At 37.1% G+C, this 23,435-nt stretch overlaps 1 protein-coding gene and 2 pseudogenes across 1 annotated transcript in view; 1 reads left to right on the top strand and 2 right to left on the bottom strand.

Moving 5' to 3' along the window:
* Window positions 1-23,435, bottom strand: part of HAPLN1 (hyaluronan and proteoglycan link protein 1) — an 84,937-nt gene that overhangs the window by 59,376 nt on the left and 2,126 nt on the right. The window lies entirely within an intron of this gene.
* On the bottom strand, window positions 1,359-2,062 carry LOC103224123 (peptidyl-prolyl cis-trans isomerase A pseudogene; annotated as a pseudogene).
* LOC119618384 (U6 spliceosomal RNA) lies at window positions 7,719-7,814 on the top strand (annotated as a pseudogene).

Raw genomic sequence — 23,435 nt, 5'->3', positions numbered from 1 at the left:
TTGTGAATTGCCATATTTTAACTGTTGCCTATTAATTGCTATTGAGTTTTGAAACATTAAAAAACTAATGTAATTTGTATGCCATAAAATGCACTCTTTAAGCATACAGTGCAGTGGTTTTTAGTACATTCCTCAAGTTGCGCAACCATTACCACTACCTGTTTCCAGAACATTTCCATCACCCCTAAAATAAACTGTGTACCCATGAGCTGTTATTGCCTATTCCCTCCCCCAGCAGGACTCCTGGCAACCAATAATCTACTTTCTGTCTCTATGGATGCCTATTCTAGATGATTCAATGAATTTAATGATTTAAACAAATTTAATGATTCAATGAATATTCTAGATGATTCAATGAATCTATTCTAGATGATCCAACAAATCATCTAGAATAGGCAAATTCATAGAGACAGATGTATTGACTGATGTAAATTGAATCATATAATTTGCAGTCCTTTTATGCCTGGCGTCTTTCACTTAGCATAATGTTTTCAATGTTCATTCTGTAGCAAGTAGCAGTACTTCTTTCTTTTTATGGGTGAATACTCTTCCATTCCATCTATATAGATACCACATTTTATTTATCCATTCATCAGTTGATGGACAATTGGGTTATATCCACTTTTGGGCTTTAATGAATAATGCTGCTATTAATATCCATGCACAAGCTTTTGTATGAACATACTTTTTAAGTCTGGGCATTATCTACCTAGCAATGGAATACGGTAACTATATGTTGAACTCTTTGAGAAACTGCCAAACTGTTTTCCAAAGCACTGCACTATTTTATGTTCCTGCAACCATGCATGAGGGTTCCAACTTCTCCACTCTCCACATTCTCACTGACACTTATTATTGTCTGCCTTTTCCATTACAGCCATCCCAGTGGGTATGAAGTGATATCTCATTTGAGGTATGATTAGTATTTCCCTAATGACTAATGATGTTGACTGTCTTTTGATGTGATAATTGGCCGTTTGTACATCTCTTTGGGAGAAATATCTATTTTGATCTTTTGTCCATTTTTCAATTGGGCTGTTTATTTCTTAATTGTTGAATTAGAATTTTTTATATATTCTGGGTACATATTAGCATGTGATTTGCAAACATTTTTCTCCCAATCTTTTGGGATGTCTTTTTATTTTCTTGATATCGTCCTTTGAAGTACTAATGAGGCCTCATTTATTAATATAACTTTGGTTGCTTGACTTTTGGCGTCATATCTAGGAAACCACTGCTTAATCAAAGGTCATTAATATTTACACTTATGTTGTCTTCAAAAGTTTTATTGTTTTAGTTTTTATATTTAGTCTTCAATCTATTTTGAATGAATTTTTGTTTATTTATTTATTTTTCAATTGTTATTTAGTTTTTATTTCATAATCATAAACTTAACTCTGCAATCCAGCTAGGCATGGGAGAGAACAAGGAAAACATGGAACCCAAAGGGAACTGCAGCGAGAGCACAAAGATTGTAGGATACTGCGAGGAAATGGGGTGGAGGGGTGCTCTCCTGAGCTACAGAAGGAATGGTCTGGTGGTTAAGATAAAACACAAGTCAAACTTATTCGAGTTGTCCACAGTCAGCAACAGTGATCTTCTTGCTGGTCTTGCCATTCCTGGACCCGAAGCGCTCCATGGCTTCCACAATGTTCATGCCTTCTTTCACTTTGCCAAAGACCACATGCTTGCCATCCAACCACTCAGTCTTGGCAGTGCAGATGAAAAACTGGGAACCATTTGTGTTGGGTCCAGCACTTGCCATGGACAAGATGCCAGGACCTGTATGCTTTAGGATGAAGTTCTCATCTTCAAATTTCTCCCCGTAGATGGACTCGCCACCAGTGCCATTATGGCGTGTGAAGTCACCACCCTGACACATAAACCCTGGAATAATTCTGTGAAAGCAGGAACCCTTATAACCAAATCCTTTCTCTCCAGTGCTCAGAGCACGAAAATTTTCTGCTGTCTTTGGAATCTTGTCTGCAAACAGCTCAAAGGGGACGCGGCCCAAGGGCTCGCCATGGACGGCAATGTTGAAGAACACGGTAGGGTTGACCATAGCTAGTATTAGGGGACTTTCCTTGGCGGCAGCGTCTGCAAAGCGGCCGAATTTTTGTTTATGATGTGAGGTAGGGTCCAACTTCATTCTATGTCTGTGGCTATCTACTTATCCCAGCATCTCAGGTTTCCACTGAGAAGTCTGCTGCCAGACATACTGGAACTCCATTGTATGTTACTTGTTTCTTTTCTTTTTCTGCTTTGTAAACAGTATACTTTCCTCATTGAATTTTCTTGGTACTCCTGTCAAAAATCTGCTATTGATTTTTAAAAACTCTTTGCATATTAAAGATACTGCTTCTTTTTCTGTGGCATATGTTTAAAAAATTTCCCTTTATTTTGATTTATAGTTTTTATGTCTAGAATTAATGAACATTTATGGAACTAAATCTATCAGTGTTTTCTTTAATGAATTCTTCTGCCATTACTATTATAAGAAATCCACCTATAGTTCCCCTAGTAGTAGTTTATGAAAATAATATAAATAGCTACCAATTGTTCATTACTTTCTATGGTGCTTTACATCTATTATCTTGGTTTTACATATATAGTATCTTGACTACAAACACTATGAGGCAAATATTATCAAAAATTCTATTTTATAATGGATAATAAAACTCAGGGCTTAAGTAATCTGCACAACTGATACACAGTAAAAATCTTAATTAGAATTTAAATTCAGGTCTACTTGACTCCACAGTACAATCTCTAAAATAAGTGAAATGAATTTGAACTTCATCAGCATGGATATAAAAGGTTTCTCCAAAATTTTTCCAATATAATATCTTATACATGATACTCAATTCTATTTAAAGAGCTGCATTTTTCAATTAAGTAGAAATATAATATTTTTAGCAGAGAATATACTATTTTAAATTTTTAAAAAACTTATTAAATATGTTTTTAATTCCCATTTAGTATATAAGATATGAAACATCAAATTCACTGTTGTGTATAAATTATTAACCATTGATGAAAAAAAGTGCTAAGGCAGTAAAAAATGAACTTTGTCATACAAAGAGTACATTAAATGAAGAGGCTTTGAGAATGTAAAGAGCCAAACATAAAATATTAAATGCAGTATACTTTACCATCAAACAACTATTGAAGGAGACTATTTTTCTCAAATGTGTCCAAAATGTTTGTTAAAACTATACAGTGACTCTACTTTATTAGGGCAATGCACGTAGTGGCTGCTTGCTCTGAATGATGCCTTCCAGCAAAGATGTCCTTAAGAAAGAAGTGTACAGTTCAGATTGTAAATCACCAAGGCCCAGGATGCCACTGTTTTACTTCCAGCAGAAATCCTGCTGGCTAGTTAGAAAACTGCTCTGCTACTGAGATCTTTAATCAAAAGGTGTAAATGTTCCCCAGAGCATGAATATAATCATGTTAAGATCTAAACTCCACAGTCAATATACTGTAAGGCATTTTATGTATGCTTACATGTTTTTCCAATTGTGTATCAGAGCCCAGACAATAAAAAATGTTTTACCACCCATTCAAATCTAACTTTTCTGTCCTCTTCACCAACATGCCAAAAATTCAGATTTGTGATTCATAGGAACATTCTGCTACATAAACGAAATGTGTACACAAAGAAATACCTGATTTCTGATATATTGAATATTAAATCAATCCTGCTTCATAGTTTCTGATAATAAGCATAACAACCAATTACACTATTGATGATAACAGGAGCATGAAACAAGCTACACTTCTACTTTAACATTGAGAGCAGAGTACAGAAGTGCTTCCTGCTGGTAAACTGAAACAATTGTTTTATTTAAAAACTACACCTTCACACCTGTAATCCCAGCACTCTGGGAGGCCGAGGTGGGCAGATCATGAGGTCAAGAGATCAAGACCATCCTGGCCAACATGGTGAAAACCCGTCTCTATTAAAAATACAAAAATTAACTGGGTATAGTGGCTCATGCCTGTAGTCCCAGCTACTCGGGAGGCTGAGGCAAGACAACTGCTTTAACCTGGGAGGTGGAGGTTGTAGTGAGTCAAGACTGTGCCACTGCACTCCAGCCTGGGGTGACAGGGCAAGACTCCATCTCAGGAAGAAAAAAAAAAAAAAAAAAACACCTCCACCACAACAAAAATTACAGGTATCTACTCTGATACTGCATACAAATAAAGATTTTTTTTTTTAAGAGAAAAGCATGGAATTCCAATTATTGCCAATGTGTCATGCTTGAAGGACCCTTTTCCCACGCGTCAGTTTGAGGTGACAATTACTGGTTTATAGCAATATCCACCACCATTCAAAATTTAGAATATTATTATGCAGGAGTCACATACTGTTCACCTCTCATGCTCACCATGGACACTGTCATCCTGGTGCAGGCAAGGAGGAATAGAGAAAGGAGAAAATTTTGCAAAGGAGGAGAAAAATTTGCCAAGAATATATAGTAATATAAATTAAGGTCACCTTTTGCTTTATACTAATTACAGTAAATTGGTATTTTCCTTTAAATGTTTACGTCTCAAACTCTCCCTTCAAACTATTTTGTTTTACTTTTGGACAGCTAATGCACTACCATTCATAATGACTATTAGACTAAGCTAGGTTTCAATTTTTGCTGTGATATATCAGTTTAAGGATGCAGATAGTGAATGATGGCACAAAGCTCCTCTCATTCTTCTCTCTGAAAATTAATTTGAAATAGTAACCATATGAAATGAAATTAGGACACAGTAAAATAGTACAGGTGATTAATGCCTTCTATTTTCAAAATAAAGTTTTTGAACTCTGTGTTAACATTTATTTTTCATTTCTCTTGTACTAGCTATTAGTTTAATAAAAGGAGACCTTTCCAGTGACAAGGACATTATCTTACTAATTTCTCTAATTCTGTTACACTATAAGTCAAGAGGTTTACTTTCAAGAGATGTTAATATAAGCAAGAGTTTTCCTTTTAGTCTTATAGTTTCAAGGCTCAAAGCCTGTATATGTGTAGTAAAGCTAATACTAGACTAATTGCAATGTGACTTGAGAGCTAGAATAGAACCATCTGCAAAATTTGGAATGATGTGACCAAAATAACAAAATTTTACAGGAAAATCATAATGCTTTGCATTTAGAAATAAATGGCCCAAATATGGAAAAGCTATTAAACTTATTTCGTGTAGCTTCACAAGGCAAAATTAGACCAAGTGGGTGGAAGTTAAAAAATCAAATTTTGCACAATGTCAGGAAGAATTTCCTAATAAGTCATCTAAAAGTGAAATGAATTGCCCTGTGAAATACACAGAGCTTTCTGCCACCGCAGGTGTTTAGGCAGATCAACAAACATCTGTCTATTGTATTACACAAGGGATTTGAGAGTAGGTGGTTTGGAACACATTTGGTCCTTTGATCTCTGTAATTTAAAATCTGACCTTTCAGCTCAGAATTTTGAAGGATGTAAAGATGGATAAAACAAACCATTAACAAAGACACTATAAACTAATAACTAAAAGAAAACTAATAACTAAAAGACATTTCAACAATTGATTATATTCAACACATAAAAAAACTATATGAGGCTGGGCACAGTGGCTCAAGTCTGTAATCCCAGGAATTTGGGAGGCTGAGGCGGGAGGATCACTTGAGGTCAGGAGATCCAGACTAGCCTGGCGAACATGGTGAAACCCTGTCTCTACTAAAAATACAAAAATTAGCCAGACGTTGTGGTCCCAGCTGCTTGGGAGGCTGAGGCAGGAGAATTGCTTGAACCCAGAAGATGGAGGTTACGGTAAGCCAAGATCGTTCCATTGCACTCCACCATGGGCGACAGAGAGAGACTTCAACTCAAAACAAACAAACAAACAAACAAAAACAAACAAAAAACAACTATATGAAGTAAGGGAGGTACACATAAAATATTAAGAGAGAACTGAGAAAGAGGTGATTAATTGCAGCTAGTGGTACAATACAAGGTTTCCTGAAGGAAGTGTTACATTAATGATGAGAGCATGAGCCATGTTTCAGGTGGGAGGGATGAAATGATAAGGGATTCCTGCTTGAGAGAAGTGTATGGGCTCAGAATTAGAGCAGTATAACTGCATAAATGTTTGGGAAGAGAAGTTAGATATCCTGAGAGATTTTAATGATTTGAATCTTTGTGATAAGTTTGGCATTTACTTTGGTTGCCAAAGTCTGCCTTTCAAGGCTTAAAAAATAGATACAACATTGTCAAATATCCTACATAAATTATAAACTTTTCAGTCATCATTTTTCGTTTTATAATTTAAAATAACACTAGATAGTGATAAAGACGGATATGAACATCTCAAGCTGCTTCCAGAATTTTGTCTTGTTAGCAATAAGACTGTACAGCATCTGCAAAAGATTGCAGGAACTGAGTCCCCACTAAAATTTATCTCAGCGCAGCATCTTCAGGGAGCGAGGCACACCGATAATCCCTCTAGGCTTGAAGAGTTTGATCTTTCAGAGAAAGCAGGCCACGAAGATAAGGGTTACCCAGAACATAGTGAAGCCAGCCCACTGATTTTTGGCATTTCTTAAAGTGGAAAGAAAAGAAAATTTTCCAACTAGCTAATTTTCTTACTCGTTTATCTAGTCTTTTGTTTCTGGAAGCTTTTCACATGCCCTCTTTTTTTCCCCCCAGCATTTTTCTTTTGTTTTGAGACAATCTCAACCTGTCGCCCAGGCTGGAGTGCAGTGGAGTGATTTCAACTCACTGAAGCCTCCGCCTCAGCCTCCCAAATAGCTGGGACTACATGCATGCGCCACCACACTTGACTAATTTTTGCATTTTTAGTAGAGATGAGGTTTTGCCACGTTGGCTAGGCTGGTCTTGAACTCTTGACCTCAAGTGATACTCCTGTTTCAGCCTTTCAAAGTGCTGGGATTACAGGTGTGAACCACCATACCTGGCCTCCAGCAATTTTCTTATGCCATGCCTGGGTGTGGGTGTTTTACTTTTTGGTGTTTATTCTTTTCTTTTCTTTTCTTTTTTTTTTTTTTTTTCTGAAACGGAGTCTGGCTCTGTTGCCCAGGCTGGAGTGCAGTGGCGGGATCTCGGTTCACTGCAAGCTCCACCTCCCGGGTTCACGCCATTCTCCTGCCTCAGCTTCCCGAGTAGCTGGGACTACAGGCGACCGCCACCACGCCTGGCTTTTTTGTATCTTTAGTAGAGACAGGGTTTCACCCTGTTAGCCAGGATGGTCTCGATCTCCTGACCTTGTGATCCTCCCGCCTCGGCCTCCCAAAGTGCTGGGATTACAGGCTTGAGCCACCACGCCCGGGCTTTGGTGTTTATTCTGTTGGGGCATTGTAGTGCTTCTTGAATCTGTGACTTGTTGGACAGCCACAGACCTTATTTCTAAAATATTTCTTCTGCCCCATTTGCGTTTACTCCTTCTGAGATGCCTATTTCTATATTTCACATGTCTGTTACTACCACTAGCCCCTGCTCCTGGAAGTTTCATTTTTCTCTCCGATTTTAGCCTGGTTATTTTTGTCAGACCTATTTTCCAGTTTACTAATCATCTCCTCAATGTTTCTAAACTTTCCTAAACTCACGTATTGAGTTTTTAATTTTAGTCATTACATTGTTTTTAGTTCTAGAATTTCCATTTGAATGCTTTTTTTGTAGTTTCCAGTTCTTTTCAAAAATTCTCTATTTTAATATCTAATTTCTGTGCTTGCTTAAGTAGCACACACACTAAAATTGGAATGATTAGCATGGCCCCTGCACAAGGATGATATACAAATTAGTAAAGTGATCTGTATTTTTCATAAGTATTATCAGCATAATAGACCAAGCTGAGGGAAGATTCTCAGAACTTGAACACTGGCTCTCTGAAATAAGACAGTCAGACTTACGAGGACTTACAAAGAAAAAAAGAGTGAAGAAGAATGAACAAAACCTCCAAGAAGTACGAGATTATGTAAAAAAAAACCTAAATCTACAAATCACTGGCATTCCTGAAAGGGACGGGGAGAAAGCCAACAACTTGGAAAGCAGATTTCAGGATATCATCCTAGAATCTGGCGGGGGGTCTCTGTATTTCCTGAAGTTGACTGTTGGCCTCTCTGGCAAGTTTTGGGAAAGGCCCAGAGAGGCCACAGTTGACTTCAGGAAATACAGAGAACCTCTGCAAGTTTCTACACAAGAAGAACATCCTAAAGACACATAATCATCAGATTTTCCAAGATTGAAATGAAAAAAAAGAGTGTTAAAGTCGCCTAGAAAAGGGAAGCCCATCATACTAACAGCAGACCTCTCAGCAGAAACCTTACAAGCCAGAAGAGATTGGGGTGCCTATATTCAACAGTCTCAAAAAAACAAACAAACAAAAAAAACACTTCAACTAAGAATTTTATGTCCAGCCGAACTAAGCTTCCAAAGTGAAGAAGAAATAAGATCCTTTTCAGATATGCAAATGTTTAGGGAGTTCGTTGCCACCAGATTTGTCTTACAAGAGATCTTGAAAGGGGCACTAAATATGGCAAGGGAAGACTGCTACTAGCTAATACAACAGCACACTTAAATATACAGGCAAGTGACGCTGTAAAGCAACCACACAAACAAGTCAGGGTAACAACCAGCTAACAATATGACAGGATCAAATCCACATAAATCAATACAAACCTTGAATGTAAATGGGATAAATTTCTCACTTAAAAGGCATAGAGTGGCAAACTAGATTAAAAAGCAAGACCTAATGGTATACTGCCTTCAAGAGAGATACCTCACACGTAAGGACACCCATAGGCTCAAAATAAAGGGATGGAAGAAAATCTACCAAGCAAATGGAAAACAGGAAAAAGCAGGAGATACAATCCTAATTTCGGACAAACAGACTTTAAACTAACAAAGATCAGAAACTAACAAAGAAGGGCATTACATAATATAAGGTGTTCAATTCACCAAGAAGAGTTGACTATCCTAAATATATATGCACCCAACATAGGAGCGCCCAGATTAATAAAGCAAATTCTTAGAGACCTGCAAAGAGACATAAGACTCCAACACAGTAATAGTGGGACAGTTCAACATTCCACTGACAGTATTAAGACAGATTGTCAAGGCAGAAAATTAACAAAGATACTTAGGATCTGAACTCAACATTGGACCAAATGGATCTGATAGACCTCTACAGAACTGTCCATCTGAAAACAACAGAATATACATTTTTTTTCTCATCAACGAATGGCACATTCTAAAACTCAGCCAATAATTAGGCATAAAACAATGCTCAGCAAATGCAAAAGAACCAAAATTATACCAAACACACTCTCAGACCATACTGCAATAAATAAAGAAGTCAAAACTAAGAAAATTGTTTGGCCAGGCACAGTGGCTCACGGCTGTAATCCTGGCACTTTGGGAGGCGGATGCAGGTGGATTACATGAGGTCAGGAGTTCAAGACCAGCCTGGCCAACATGACAAAACTCTGTCTCTACTAAAAATACAAAAGTTAGCTGGGCATGGTGGTGGGCACCTGTAATCCCAGCTACTCGGGTGGCTGAGGCAGGAGAATCACTTGAACCTGGAAGGCGGAGATTGCAGTGAGCCGAGATTGCACCATTACACTCCAGCCTGGGTGACAAGAGTGAAACTCTGCAAAAAAAAAAAAAAAAAAAAAGGCAAAGCAAGCAAGCAAATTGTTCAAAACCATGCAGTTACATGGAAATTAAACAACATGCTCCTGAATGACTTTTGGGTAAATAATGCATAAAAGGCAGAAATCATGAAGTTATTTGAAACTAATGAGAACAAAGACATAACATACCAGAATTTCTGGGACACAGCTAAGGCAGTGTTAAGAGGGAAAGTCATAGTACTAATTGCTCACATCAAAAAGTTAGAAAGATTTCAAATTAATGACTAACATCACAACTGAAAGAATTAGGGAAGCAAGAATAAATCAACCCCAAAGCTAGCAGAAGACAAAAAACAATCAAAATCAGAACTAAACTGAAGGAAACTGAAACACAGAAAAACACTCAAAAGATCAACAAATCTAGGAGTTGATTTTTTGAAAAAATTAATACGATAGACTGCTAGCTAGGCTAATAAAGAAGAAAAGAGAGAATATCCAAATAAACATAATTAGAAATGACAAAGAGGATGTTACCACTGACTCCATAGAAATATTAATTAAAACAACCATTAGAAACTACTATGAACACCTCTATGCACACAACCTAGAAAACCTAGAAAAGATGGATACATTTCTGGAAACATGCACCCTTCTAGGACTAAACCTGGAAGAACTGATTCCTGAAAAGACCAAAAACAGGCTCTGAAATTGAATCAGTAATAAACAGCCTACCAACCAAAAAAAAAAGCCCAGAGCCAGATGGATTCACAGCGAAATTCTACCAGATGTACAAGAAAGAGCTTGTACCATTCCAAAAAATCGATAAGGAGGGACTCCTCCCCAATTCATTCTATGAGGCCAGCATCATCCTGATACCATAACCTGACAGACACAACAACAACGTCAAAAAACTTTAGGCCAATGTCCTTAGTGAACATTGATGCAAAAATCTCTAACAAAATACTTGAAAACGGCATCTAGCAGCACATGAAAAGCTAATCCATCATGTTCAAGTAGGCTTTGTCCCCACGATTCAAGGTTGGTTCAACATATACAAATCAATAAATGTGATTCATCACATAAACAGAACTAAAGACAAAACCCACATGATTATCTCAATAGATGGAGAAAAGCCTTTCAATAAATTTCCACATCGCCTCATGTTAAAAACTCTCAATAAACTAGGTATTGAGGGAACATACCTCAAAAAGTAAGAACCATCTATGACAAACCTACAGTCAACATTATACTGAATGGGCAAAAGCTGGAAGCATTCCCTTTGAAAACCAGCATAAAACAAGGATGCCCTCTCTCACCACTTTTATTTAACATAGTGTTGGAAGTCCTAGCCACAGCAATCAAGCAAGAGAAAGAAATAAAGGGAATTCATATCGGAAGAGAGGAAGTCAAATTATTTATGTTTGTAGATGACTTTCTATATCTAGAAAACCCTATAGTCCTGGCTCAAAAACTCCTTCAGCTGATAACTTCAGCAAAGTTTCAGGATACAAAATAAACACACAAAAATCACTAGCATTCCTATACACCACCAGGAGCCAAGCCAAGAGCCCAATCAGAAACACAATCCCATTCAAAACTGCCACAAAAAGAATAAAGTACCTAGGATTATGGCTAACCAGGGAGGTTAAAGATTTCTATGGTGAGGATTACAAGACACTGCTCAAAGAAATCGGAGAATACACAAACAAATAGAAAAATATCCCTCCCATGCTTATGGATAGGAAGAAGCAATATCATTAAAATGACCTAGGGCCTAAAGCAATTTACAGATTCAATGCTATTCCTATCAAACTACCAGTGACATTCTTTACAGAACTAGAAAAAACTATTTTAAAATTCGTATGGAACCAAAAAAGAGCCCAAATAGCCAAGAGAGTCCTAAGGAAAAACAAGAAAGCTGGAAGCATCACATCACCCACCTTCAAACTACACTACAGGGCTACAGTAACCAAAACAGCAAAGTATTGGTACAAAAACAGGCACATAGCCCAGTGGAACAGGATAGAAAGTCCCGAAACAAGACCACCCACCTATGACCATCTGATCTTTGATAAAGCTGACAAAAACAAGCAATGGGTAAAAGACTCCCTCTACAAGTGGTGCTGGGATAACTGGCTAGTGATATGCAGAAGATTGAAGCTGGATCTCTTCCTTAAGCCATATACAAAAATCAACTCAAGATTAATTAAAGACTTAAATGTAAAACTAAAAACTGTAAAAACCCTGAAAGATAATCAAGGCAATACCATCCTGGAAACAGGAACAGGCAAAGATATCATGACAAAGACACCAAAAGCAATCACAACAAAAGCAAAATTTGAGAAATGGGATCCATTTAAACTTAAGAGCTTCTGCATAGAAAAATAAACTGTCAACAGAGCAAACAACCTACAGAATGGGAGAAAATGTTTGCAAACTATACATCTGTAAGAACTTAAACAAATTTACAAGAGAAAAACAAACAATCCCATTTAAGAGTGGGCAAAGGACGTGAACAGACTTTTCCAAAGAAGGCGTACATGTGGCCAACAAACATATGTTAAAAAGCTCAATATCACTGGTCGTTACAGAAATGCAAATCAAAACTACGATAAGATACCATCTCACATAGTCAGAATGGCTATTATTAAGTCAGAAAGTAACACATGCTGGTGTGGTTGTGGAGGAAAGGGAACACTTATACACTGTTGGCGGGAGTGTAAGTTAGTTCAAACATTGTGGAAAGCAGTATGATGACTCCTCAGAGAGCTACAGCAGAGCTATCATTCTACCCAGCAATCCCAGTACTGGGTATAACTCAGAGGAATATAAATCATTCTACCATAAAGATACATGCACACGTATGTTCACTGCAGCTCTATTGACAATAGCAAAGACATGAAATCAACCTAAATGCCCATTAATGACAGATTAAATAAAGAAAATGGGATACATATACACCATGGAATATTATACAGCCATAAAAAAGAACAAGATCATGTCTTCTGTGGGAATTTGGATGGAGCTGGAGGCCATTATCCTTAGCAAATTAACACAGGAAAAGAAAACCAAATACTATATGTCCCCACTTATAAGTAGGAGCTAAATGATGAGAACTCATGAACTATAAGAAGGGAACATTAGACAATGGGGTCTAGTTGAGGGTGGAGGTTGGGAAGAGGGAAAAGAGCAGAAAAAGTAACAATTAGGTACTGGGCTTAATATCTGGATGATGAAATAATCTGTATAACTAACCCCCACGACACGAGTACCTATATCACAAACTTTTACATGTATCCCTGAACCTAAAATAAAAGTTAAAAAATGTATTCTAAATTAGAATAAGTATTCAACTAGTATCTACTAGTTACATAGTAGATACTCTTCCTTCTGTTACATTAAAAGTATTTATACTTTGAAACAGCAGGAGGAGTATGAAAACATTTCTATAAAATATCTAAAATTATCAGTTCTTTCTTTCTTTCTTTCTTTCTTTCTTTCTTTCTTTCTTTCTTTCTTTCTTTCTTTCTTTCTTTCTTTCTTTCTTTCTTTCTTTCTTTCACTTTCCCTCCCTCCCTCCCTCCCTCCCTCCCTCCCTTCCTTCCTTCCTTCCTTCTTTCCTTTTTTTGACACAGTCTCTGTCACCCAAGCTGGAGTGCAGTGGGGTGATCTCAGCTCACTGCAACCTTTGCCTCCCACATTCAAGCTATTCTCCTGCCTCAGTCTCCTGAGTAGCTGGGACTACAGGCATGTGCCACTATGCCCTATAATTTTTTATTTTGTATTTTTAGCAGAGACGGGTTTCACCATGTTGTTCAGGCTGATCTTGAACCCCAGATCTCCCAAAGTGCTGGGATTACAGGCGTGAGCCACTGTGCTCAGTCCAGTTTATCTTCCTAGCCATGTATTTCTCTAAACTCACAGAGATATCTGGAATTCAACTAACTAAATGTGTAAGTAGTATGCTTGTATTTTTCTGTATTGCCTAACTTATTTTCATATTGGGCAAATGTTCTTTTTACACAGTAAATAAAAGTCAAAATGCTTTCCTAAAAATAATCTAATTTCTTAAACATATTAATCACATAAAGCCTATGTCTGAAAAGTCTAATATTTACATCTCCTATTGGTCTATTTCTATTTTCTGTTTTGCTATCTTGGCTCTTTTTGGTCATTGAATCCTGTTAGCTAGTATGTTGGGTAATTTTATTTAATTAATTATTTTACAAAATTTCCATTTTTATTTTAGATTCAGGGAGTACATGTGCAGGTTTGTTGCAAAGGTATGCTGCATGATGCTGAGGTTTGGACTTCTACTGATCCCATCGCCCAGACAGTGAGCATATTGTGTTGGGTCATTTTAGAGGAGGCTGCTTTCCAGCTAAGAGCTCAAGCCAGGTCACTAAGAACCTTGCAAATCACTTAAAGTAATTTGGACCTCATTGTCACAGCAATGAAAAGACATTGAAGCACTTTAAGTGGGGAAATATTTTCATATTTACATTTTAGAACAGTGACTCTAGCTAAAGTGTGAGGGAATAAATTAGAAAGTAACAAGATGGGAGGCATAGAGACTGATGGGTGAGGTTTGCAGCAATTCAGTAAGAAAGGATAATAATGAAGGGCAGGAGTTATGCTAATGGAGAGAGATATTTATGAGACAGAATCCATAGGATGACTCCCATGTCCCTGTTTTTGAAAACTGAGTGCCCAGAAAATGGTGCTATTTACTAAACTAGATAAAATTCGGGTGGTTCAAATTCAAGAGAAAGAAAAAGTTCCTTATGGACTTGTGGAATTTGACACGTTTGTGAGATGTGCTAGTGGAGGTGGTTTAGACAATCAGGAGGAAAGTCTGGATAGATCAAAAGATGTGGATGTTGCCAGCACATAGCTGAGTGCAGTGTGATGCATTGGCATAGATGGAAGTGCACAGGGAGAATATGTGGGGTGGGGACAAGCATCTTGGGCAGAAGCCATTGGAATACAATCAGCCAAGAGGCCAGTAGACTTCTCTTTAGAAGCCTGAAATGGAGACTGAGATAGAGTAACCAAAGAAGCCTGAAATCTAGGAAAGAATGACGTCACAAAGCCCAGGGTAGAGATTGTTGTGAAGGGAACATGGTCACCAGTATTAAAATGCCACTAAGAAAGCACTGAAAAAAAAAGTCATTGTTGACCCCACTGAGGAGCATTTCAATGGAGTAGCTGTGGGAGAAAGCACATGACAGTAAGCTGAGGAGAGGATGGGGGTGAGGAGACAGACAGTGAACACAGGTAGTTCAGAAAAAAAAGTGGCTCTCATGAAAAGGAGAAAGATTGATAGAAGGTATGTGACATTAGAAAAGGTTTATGTTTTTAAGATAAAGAAGACTTGACTATAATGAAATGCCAATAAGAAAAACAGGCTGAGCGTGGTGCCTCACGTCTGTAATCCCAGCATTTTGGGAAGCAGAGGCGGGTAGATGACCTAAGGTCAGGATTTCGAGACCAGCCTGACCAACATGGCAAAACCCCATCTCTACTAAAAATAGAGAAATTAGCTGGGTGTGGTGACAGTCGCCTGTAGTCCCAGTTTCTCTGGAGGGGGAGACAGGAAAACTGCTCCAGCCCAGGAGGCAGAGGTTTCAATGAGTCGAGATCACACCATAGCACTCCAGTCTGGGTGACAGAGTGAGATTCCATCTCAAAAAAGAAAAAAAGAAAAATTAACAGAGTGGGAGAGGTTGACAATACAAGAGAGAATAGATCTAATAAATAGAGATTTCTCCAAGAAAAACGGAGGAAAGGAGATCCAGAGCTCGGGGGCAACATCCACATTGGGCTCTTTGAGGTAAAGGAGATTTAAAAAAAATTATTCTAACAGAAAGGAAAAAAGAGATAATATTTTGGGGGTACAGATCAGAAGCTGATTTTAGGCAAGACAATGAGAGGGTGGCTTCTATTTTCACTGTGAATTAGAGAGGCTTGGACATCTGCTACAGGGAGCTCAAGAAACAATGGACATTTAAGAAATATGGTAGAATTGCCACATAGCATGAAAGATCCAGCTGACATCAAGTACCATAAAGTTCTAAAGTTGTCCCATTCTGCAGGGTGATATTTACTTTTCTTAGCAGTTCCCAGAAAATTGGAGCAAGTGTGGAGGAAGGGGGCAGTTAGATTCATCATGAAAAAAAGATTTTGTTTGTTAGATCCCTTTACAAACAACAGAACAAGGACATGGAAAATGCTGGCAAGTATTATGGACAACAAAGAAAGACGTGAAGATGAAAGGGAATGAATAGATAGGAGGAATGAAGAAAATCTGAGGTAAAGATTCCAGTTCACTGCCCTGGACAGTGAACAACAAATTAGTTGAGAATAACAAATTTTCTAGTTTGGGTGATTGCTATTATAAATATTTTTAAATTATACATAAGAGACCGATTTGCTTGGAACAGTCTTTGTTTATGCCTTTTGTTATCATGCTTAGTAAGCCATCCCCTTTGACTCTTAAAAGTGTTCTGGTTTGACTAATACATTTTATTTTCTTTATATTTAAAGACAGATGACACGAACTAGGCTTGGTCAAAGGAAAATAATGAGTTCAGTTCTGGAAATGTTAAGTTCATGAAGCTATGGGAAATTCAGATTGAAACGTCAAGTAAACTGAACATACATACAGACACAACTAAATTTATCCATAAAACAAATTCAGACAGTACTGAATAAATTATAATTTAGTGATTGACTCAAGAATGATATACTAATTTGCAGACAGACTCAGAAAACATTTGCATTACATACTTGAAATTATTTTCTCTGTATTAAATTATACAGCAATTTGGATAAAGTGAAAATATTAATCATGTGAGGATGAGGAATCATGTTAACATTGGCCAAATGGTCAAGCTGGACTTTTACATTGGGTAATACCTCAAAGTGTCACAAGGTGGCAGCACAACCACAACATAACATGTAATTAACAAGGGTCAAGATCCTTTCAGGTATTCTGCAGTTAGAATTTATACCTGTTGTACATTATAAATATATTTTTTCCGAGTGTGTGGTTCTGAATTTAAAAATGATTATTTTGTTTTATCGTTATTGCTGCCTTGAAAATGGAGCATATAAAAAGTTTAATTTTCTACTATGTACGTTATTTTAAAATATTTTAGCTAGAATAAAAAACATGATCATGAATATACATTGATGGCATTCTCAGGATAATTACTAGCACATAGGGTATATAATGTCATAGTTATAAATGCTCTGTAAGTTTGCATCTTGATTAATATATTTTAGTTCAACAATTTTATTTAGATCCTTTAAATATGTCTATCTCACTAGTAAAATAAAATCTGTAACTTTTTTCACTGACCTGTAGAAGGAGAGTGTTCAGAAATTTAATGAAAAGATTTTTGTTTGTCATATTCTAGTTGTAGTAACTTCAAGTATGGGATAGGGTTGCCAGGTTTAGTTAAAAAAAATACAGAATATTCAGTTAAAATTGAACTTTAGAAAAACAAGAATTTATTTGGTATAAGTATGTCCCATGAAATATTGGGGACATACTTAAACTAAAGTTATTCAATTATTGAATTATTTTTTGTGTTTTATCTAGCATTCCTATTAAGGGGGGGAGGAGAATTTGGGGGAAAAAAAAAGGAAGTTGCCAGGAAGTCCAGAGAAATCCAAGATTATGTACTACAAATTCAACCAATGATTTAGAAGTCTTCAGCATCAAGGAACTAGAAAAAGAATTATAAATAGACTTGAATTAGTCTGCATTCTGTGGTAAATTAATTTATATGGTAAACTAAACAACATGGGCTATGGTTAATCAAGTACTCTGGTGAATTACCATCTACACCACACATTGATTACTGATTTTTAAACAACAAAATGCAACAACATATATTTAAAGTTAGTTCGGTATTGGACAAAATGCAATAAACAACTGTAATCTAGACATTTTGGGGTCTTACCCAGGGTTATCATTATGAAAATCTGTCATTAGGGCATCAAGGCACGGAAATACCATTTTAATTTCCTTTAATTCAGCAAACATGTCTGGCACCTTCTATATGCAAAGGACTGACTAGGACTGTGAGATATAAGGATTAATGAACATTGCTGTTATCCAACTCAGTGGACATTTATAGTTAATAAAATAAAAAGTTAAATTCATGCATAAATAATGTCAAAACTCATTCTTACTAATTTTTTCCTGGGTTTCAGTTCTTGGTTAACTGCTTCTCCCTTAGTATATCCCTGGGATGATAGATCCCCTCTTCTCTTCCAGATGATTTTCAACTACCATTTTAATGTCAGAGTCTTCCAAATCTCCATTTCCAGCCATGACTTCTCCCCTGTACTTAAGAAATGTACATTCAACTCCTATGAGTTTTTGGCTGTCCTGTTGTCACTTCTTCCTGAATTAGACTAATCATTGCTCCCAGAAACTTCTATTCTTCTATATTCCTAATCTTAGTCAATTGCATCCCTCCTCATGTAATCATCCATCCTTAAAACTGTCACACTATCTCAGACTTCTCGTCCACATCCAGTCAATGCACCCTCATTCAATCATGCCTACACTGTTTCAATGATCTCTAAACTGGTTTCTCCCCTCTAGTCTTGCTTTCCTTAAATTTAGAGATGTACTGAAATTAACAATTAATTTTATTTACATGATTAATTTTATACTGTAGTGATTATCATTTACATCTTAAAAGAGTTTATAAGTTTAACAACATTGATGGATAAGAAAAGACATAAGGAAATAAAAACAGAGCTGGGGAATGGCTTGGGTTTGGAGGTATTCAGGCATCTGAAATATAGGCACTTGGGATAGAAAGTCAGGACACCCGTGAAGCCCCATGTTCAGCACTATGCTGGACACCAACAGCGGCAACAGGATGTCAGGCATTTGTATCTCCAAGCCGGGTGAATAATGCAGGCTAATGACCCCTCTCCTCTAGGCTGCTGGAAAGACAGGGAAGGAAATCACCTGTGTAAATCAGGGTCATCAGTCCTAAAAATGTAATAAGCTGTAAGCACATCCTTATGTTGTAAGATCAGAACAATATCTTACGACAGCACCAAACGATGGTAGCATAATCTAATGGGGTATAATTTAAAAAAAAAAACTTACATGAATTAGTGAAATACTTAATAAAATATGGCTATGAGTATGCTGTATGCTAATTAAACATAAAGTTATGTTTATGAGAAGATATTTAAACAAATGACTCTGATTCATGTCACTTTTATAAAGCCAAAGCAGATTTTCACTATTTTCTTTTTTTCGTAGTTAGTTTTCCAGAAGCTAAGATCAGCATCAATGCTGAAATGTCTCTGAAAACAATTTTATTGTACTTAGGTACCTGAGCAAATATTTTTAAAAGATGTTGGCTTTGACCCATATTTTCAACATGATGACTGATTCCTTTGCTTCTCCTATGCATATTCCTTTTTCATCTCCACGACTTTGAGGAATTCTTGGACCAAGTATGTGGATTCTCACTGCTCCCCCCCCCACCCCATGAAACCTGGATATTTGGGGTGGCATAAGGGCTCAAAATTGTAGAACTTAAGAAGTTATGGATGCACTACCTGTCCAGGGGCCACAGCTGAAGCACTGTCATGAAGGGCTGAGGGGATCTAGAGCAGAGGTTAAGGCAGAGTGAACAGGAATGTTAACACAGGATGGATGTTGGAAGCCCCTTGGGGCAAAGGGAAGAGGGGAGGTGGAAGAACAGGTTGATCAGGCTCAGCTAAAAGGAGCCAGTAGTTAATATGGTCCTTCAAATTTCTGGAAACAGGCCTTGAGGGAATCCGTGTGTTCTCACACAAGGAGTGGGGATAACTGAAAGGCTGAAGACCTTGGGGGATTGAATCAGGCTTAATGACACCCTTTGGTGTAAGGATGGAAAGGCTCCCAGATGTTTTAAATTCTTTTTACAGAAAACAAAACATTTACTTTAAAGAAATAAAGGACTTAAAATGTAAATGCAGGAGTGAAACTCATTCACACTTAAGTGTAATGCATGAGTGAACTTCATTCACAATTAAGTGTAATCAAGAAATCAATAAACCAGAGAACTATCAGATTCTCTGGGATGCAGGGGTAGAGAGCAGGAGTCTCTTTATGAGATAGAGGGGTTAGAACGCCTGGGTAAACGCAAAGAAAGGGAGCCAGGAAATTAGGAAGGCAAATTTCACCTACTTGGCAAATTTTACTAGTGATTCATGATGTGTACCCATCTGTCTCCTCCACTGGTTTGTGAACTCCTTGAACCAATTACTATGCAACACCTAGCATGGTGCCTGCCTGGTGCAAATGGTAAGCACTACATCGTTCTTGCTTAATCTGAATTTTAGTTTCAAACTGGTGGACAACAATTCTGCGTGCAAATGCATTTTTGCGTTTCCTGTCCATCCAAGTAGACATGTTATTGGAACCCTAGGCCTCCTGGGGTTCTGGAGTGTCAGAGCTGCCTTTCCAGGCCCATCTGTGTCCATACAACCAAGAAACAAAGCTCTTATCCACTCAGCTCAGCGTTCGCACACAAGGGAAAATAAGTTTTAAAAATGCATGCTCAAAATTTTCTTAATACCAAAACTATGAGGCGAGAACTTTTTGGTTATTTTTGTTACTCAAAGTACACTTCAGGACCTTGTAACATTTCAGGTTGATGACATCAGTTTTGACTTTCTGATTATTTTAGAATGGACTTTCACAGTGTAAAGTGAGGGGGAGCAGATGGCACTAGCACAGTGCCTGGTAAACAGCCAGTGCTCAATACATTTTTGTTGAATAAACAAACGAACAAGTGAATGATCAAATGAGACGATCCCCCAAATTCAAAATAACAGAGTAAAAATGAAAAAAAATTCACAGAGTATGAATGAAGACAAAACCACGGATTATCCATAAGACTTGGTGAAAGGCTTAGGGAAATCCAGACTTACCATAAACATAATTTGAATATTATTTAATTGAATTGAATATTATAGTAATTGGAACTTAGTAAGCAATAGAGTAAATTGTGTTCTTTTTGGATGTTAGATTGGGCAGAAGGGAAAATTTCTGTTGTCTTGAACAGATGGAGAACCAGTCCTTTAACTTTAGTAAGTTTTCCAAGATATTTTCACTCTGAATTTTTCTTTTTGTTTTGTAAATAGTCTCCTGGCCTTATAGCAATACCCTGATCTCAGGTGTCACCCCTGTTAAGCTGTAAAACAATCAATGGATTCTCAAAATAGTCAGCAACATTTGATACTTAAATTCTGGCTATCTCTGGGATGCATAGCTAAAAACTCTTAGTACCAGTTATCCCCTTCTATGTCTCTATCAGTGGGAGGAGTTATTATGTGGAGCAAGGGCAATGTAACTGTAAGCATCAGACCATTTCAGAGAGCTTGACTGGTTTTCTCTTGTAAAGTTTGTTCTTGTCTAGTATCCTTAAGTCATCCAAAATCATTAAAACTTCTTGTAACATGGTAGAAGACTTTAGAAGAAGGCCGGGCATGGTGGCTCATGCCTGTAATCCCAGTACTTTGGGAGGCTGAGGCGGGTGGATCACCTGAGGTCAGGAGTTCGAGACCAACCTGGCCAACATGGCGAAACCCTGTCCCTACTAAAAATACAAAAATTAGCCAGGCATGGTGACACACGCTTGTAGTCTCAGATACTCGAGAGGCTGAGGCAGGAGAATCGCTTGAACCTGGGAAGTGGTGGTTGCAGTGAGCCAAGATCACGCCATTGTACCCCCTCCCTGGGTAACAGAGTGAGACTTCATCTCAAGGATAAAAAAAAAAAAAGAAAAAAAACTAGAAAAGTCCATGATTAAACTTCTACTTTAAGGACCTCTTTTAGGCAGTCTCTCGCTAACTCTCTCACTAGAATGAGTATGCAATTCATTCTAAATCACAAGGATGATCCCATGAAATTATTAACAGAAAGTGGTTTTTTTTCTTTCCCAATAGATAATGATCTATTGGAAATAAAGCTTAAAATAATCTGCTTTATTTTATATGATTGATGTGCTAATTCCAAACAGTACTTCCAATCAACACAGGTTATAATTTTGTGATATTAATGAAAAACAACTTAATGGGCAGGTCTCCTTCTTTCACTGCGTGGGTTTCCCTGCCATACAAAAACCAAACGCTTCTAAAGAGGAAACTTCCATTCCACAACAGCAGCCTTAAATTTATTTGTGGATTACACCTGAAAAACTCCCCAAGTAACAAATTCATCATTTTTCTCTACTGAGGCATTTTACCTTCCTATATGAATTTCACAACTTGTCTTGATTCATACTGATTTTCCTGAGAACTGTTGCAATTGTCACATATCTTGCAAAGAGCTAATTGGAGTAATAATTCATTTATCTTTTAAAGAAAAGATTTTTAAAGCTCTCAGTACAATACTCAAGTGGATGAATCTTTAAATCTTCTATGGTATCCTAATACTTCCTTCAAGTGGTGGTTTCCCAAGTAATTGTTTTTGTCTAGGATTTTTTTTCTATTAGATCAACTTAATGGAAGCTAGGTTCCTGCTTCAAAACTCCATGGGAACAACAAGTATAGATGAAGTTGTTTTACATGCTAAGTATTAGCGTTTGAGAGCAGTATTTTATAAAATAGACCTCATTACTCAAAAACAACTTGTACTACTATCCTTTTCAATTTGATGAAATAATCAAAGAATATGAAACTCAATGTGCAGCTGTGTGGTAACCTTTGAAGCTAGTGGTTGTTTACCCAACTAAATTCAGTAACACTAAACGTTACAGAAGGAACAGTGATTTAAGATGGTCAAACGCTTTCCACTATTCCTTGAACAATTCCATGACCTGTCTGTCTAAAACAAATCCTATATTAGAAGTGAGTTGCAGTTATGAAGCTATATCCTTGTGGAGGCAGAAAGTTAATGGTAAAGTATCCAATAAAGAGTAAAGTGATCTTAAATACAATCACTAGGGATTTCATAAACTGTTGAGTTGTACCTTAATTTTTAACTTATATAAACATCACTTGCTTTATTTTCTACCCTGAGCACCTATCCCAATGTCTGGCACGTAGTTAATGTTCAACAAACGTCAACCAAAGGAGTCAAGAGTAGTTTAAGAAGCCGGTGAGAAAGCCTTATTTGACATATCCACTAGGTGGCACACAGGGACCATGCTTCACACAGTTAACCACCACAGACCCTCCCATTCATAGTGTAAATAAAGAGATGCATTATTAATTTATACCACCTCGTCCTCTCTACTCCTAATAATTGTTTAACCAGCTGTTTCCTCTAATACTCCTTAAACACTATTGATTAAAATCCTAAGTATGTTCAGGTTTCCATCCTTTCCTACTTCTCCCAACAGCATTTTGTTACCTTTAAATGACAGGCTGAGTATACTTAAATGACATAGCCTAAGTACTATGGTTACTAATCATGGCTGCAGGATGTCAGAAAATTAATCTGAAGCATTGTCAAAGTTATTTTCAAGTTTGCCTTGTATTCTGTCAGAATTTTAACTGGTGAGATACCATTATCTTAAAAATGCACTCTGAAAAATAAAATGTGTATGGGGCAAAAAGAAGTGAAAAAGAAAACTAGTATCTTCTAGAGAAGGGAGTCATTTTCTGAATATAACTCTTGTTCATCTTTACAAAGATGAAGTGCATTACTATCTTAAGATTCAAAAGACTTCTTCAACTGTTCAGAAAATACCAATATTCCACACCCAAGATGCTAAAAGGTAGGATTGTTTAGTAGACCGTTTACCCATAAAGTATCCTTCTGCGTAATCTGAAT

The sequence above is a fragment of the Chlorocebus sabaeus genome, chromosome 4, assembly GCF_047675955.1.
Source record: "Chlorocebus sabaeus isolate Y175 chromosome 4, mChlSab1.0.hap1, whole genome shotgun sequence".
Classification (NCBI taxonomy): Eukaryota; Metazoa; Chordata; class Mammalia; order Primates; family Cercopithecidae; genus Chlorocebus; species Chlorocebus sabaeus.
This window is presented reverse-complemented; position numbering and strand designations above follow the sequence as displayed.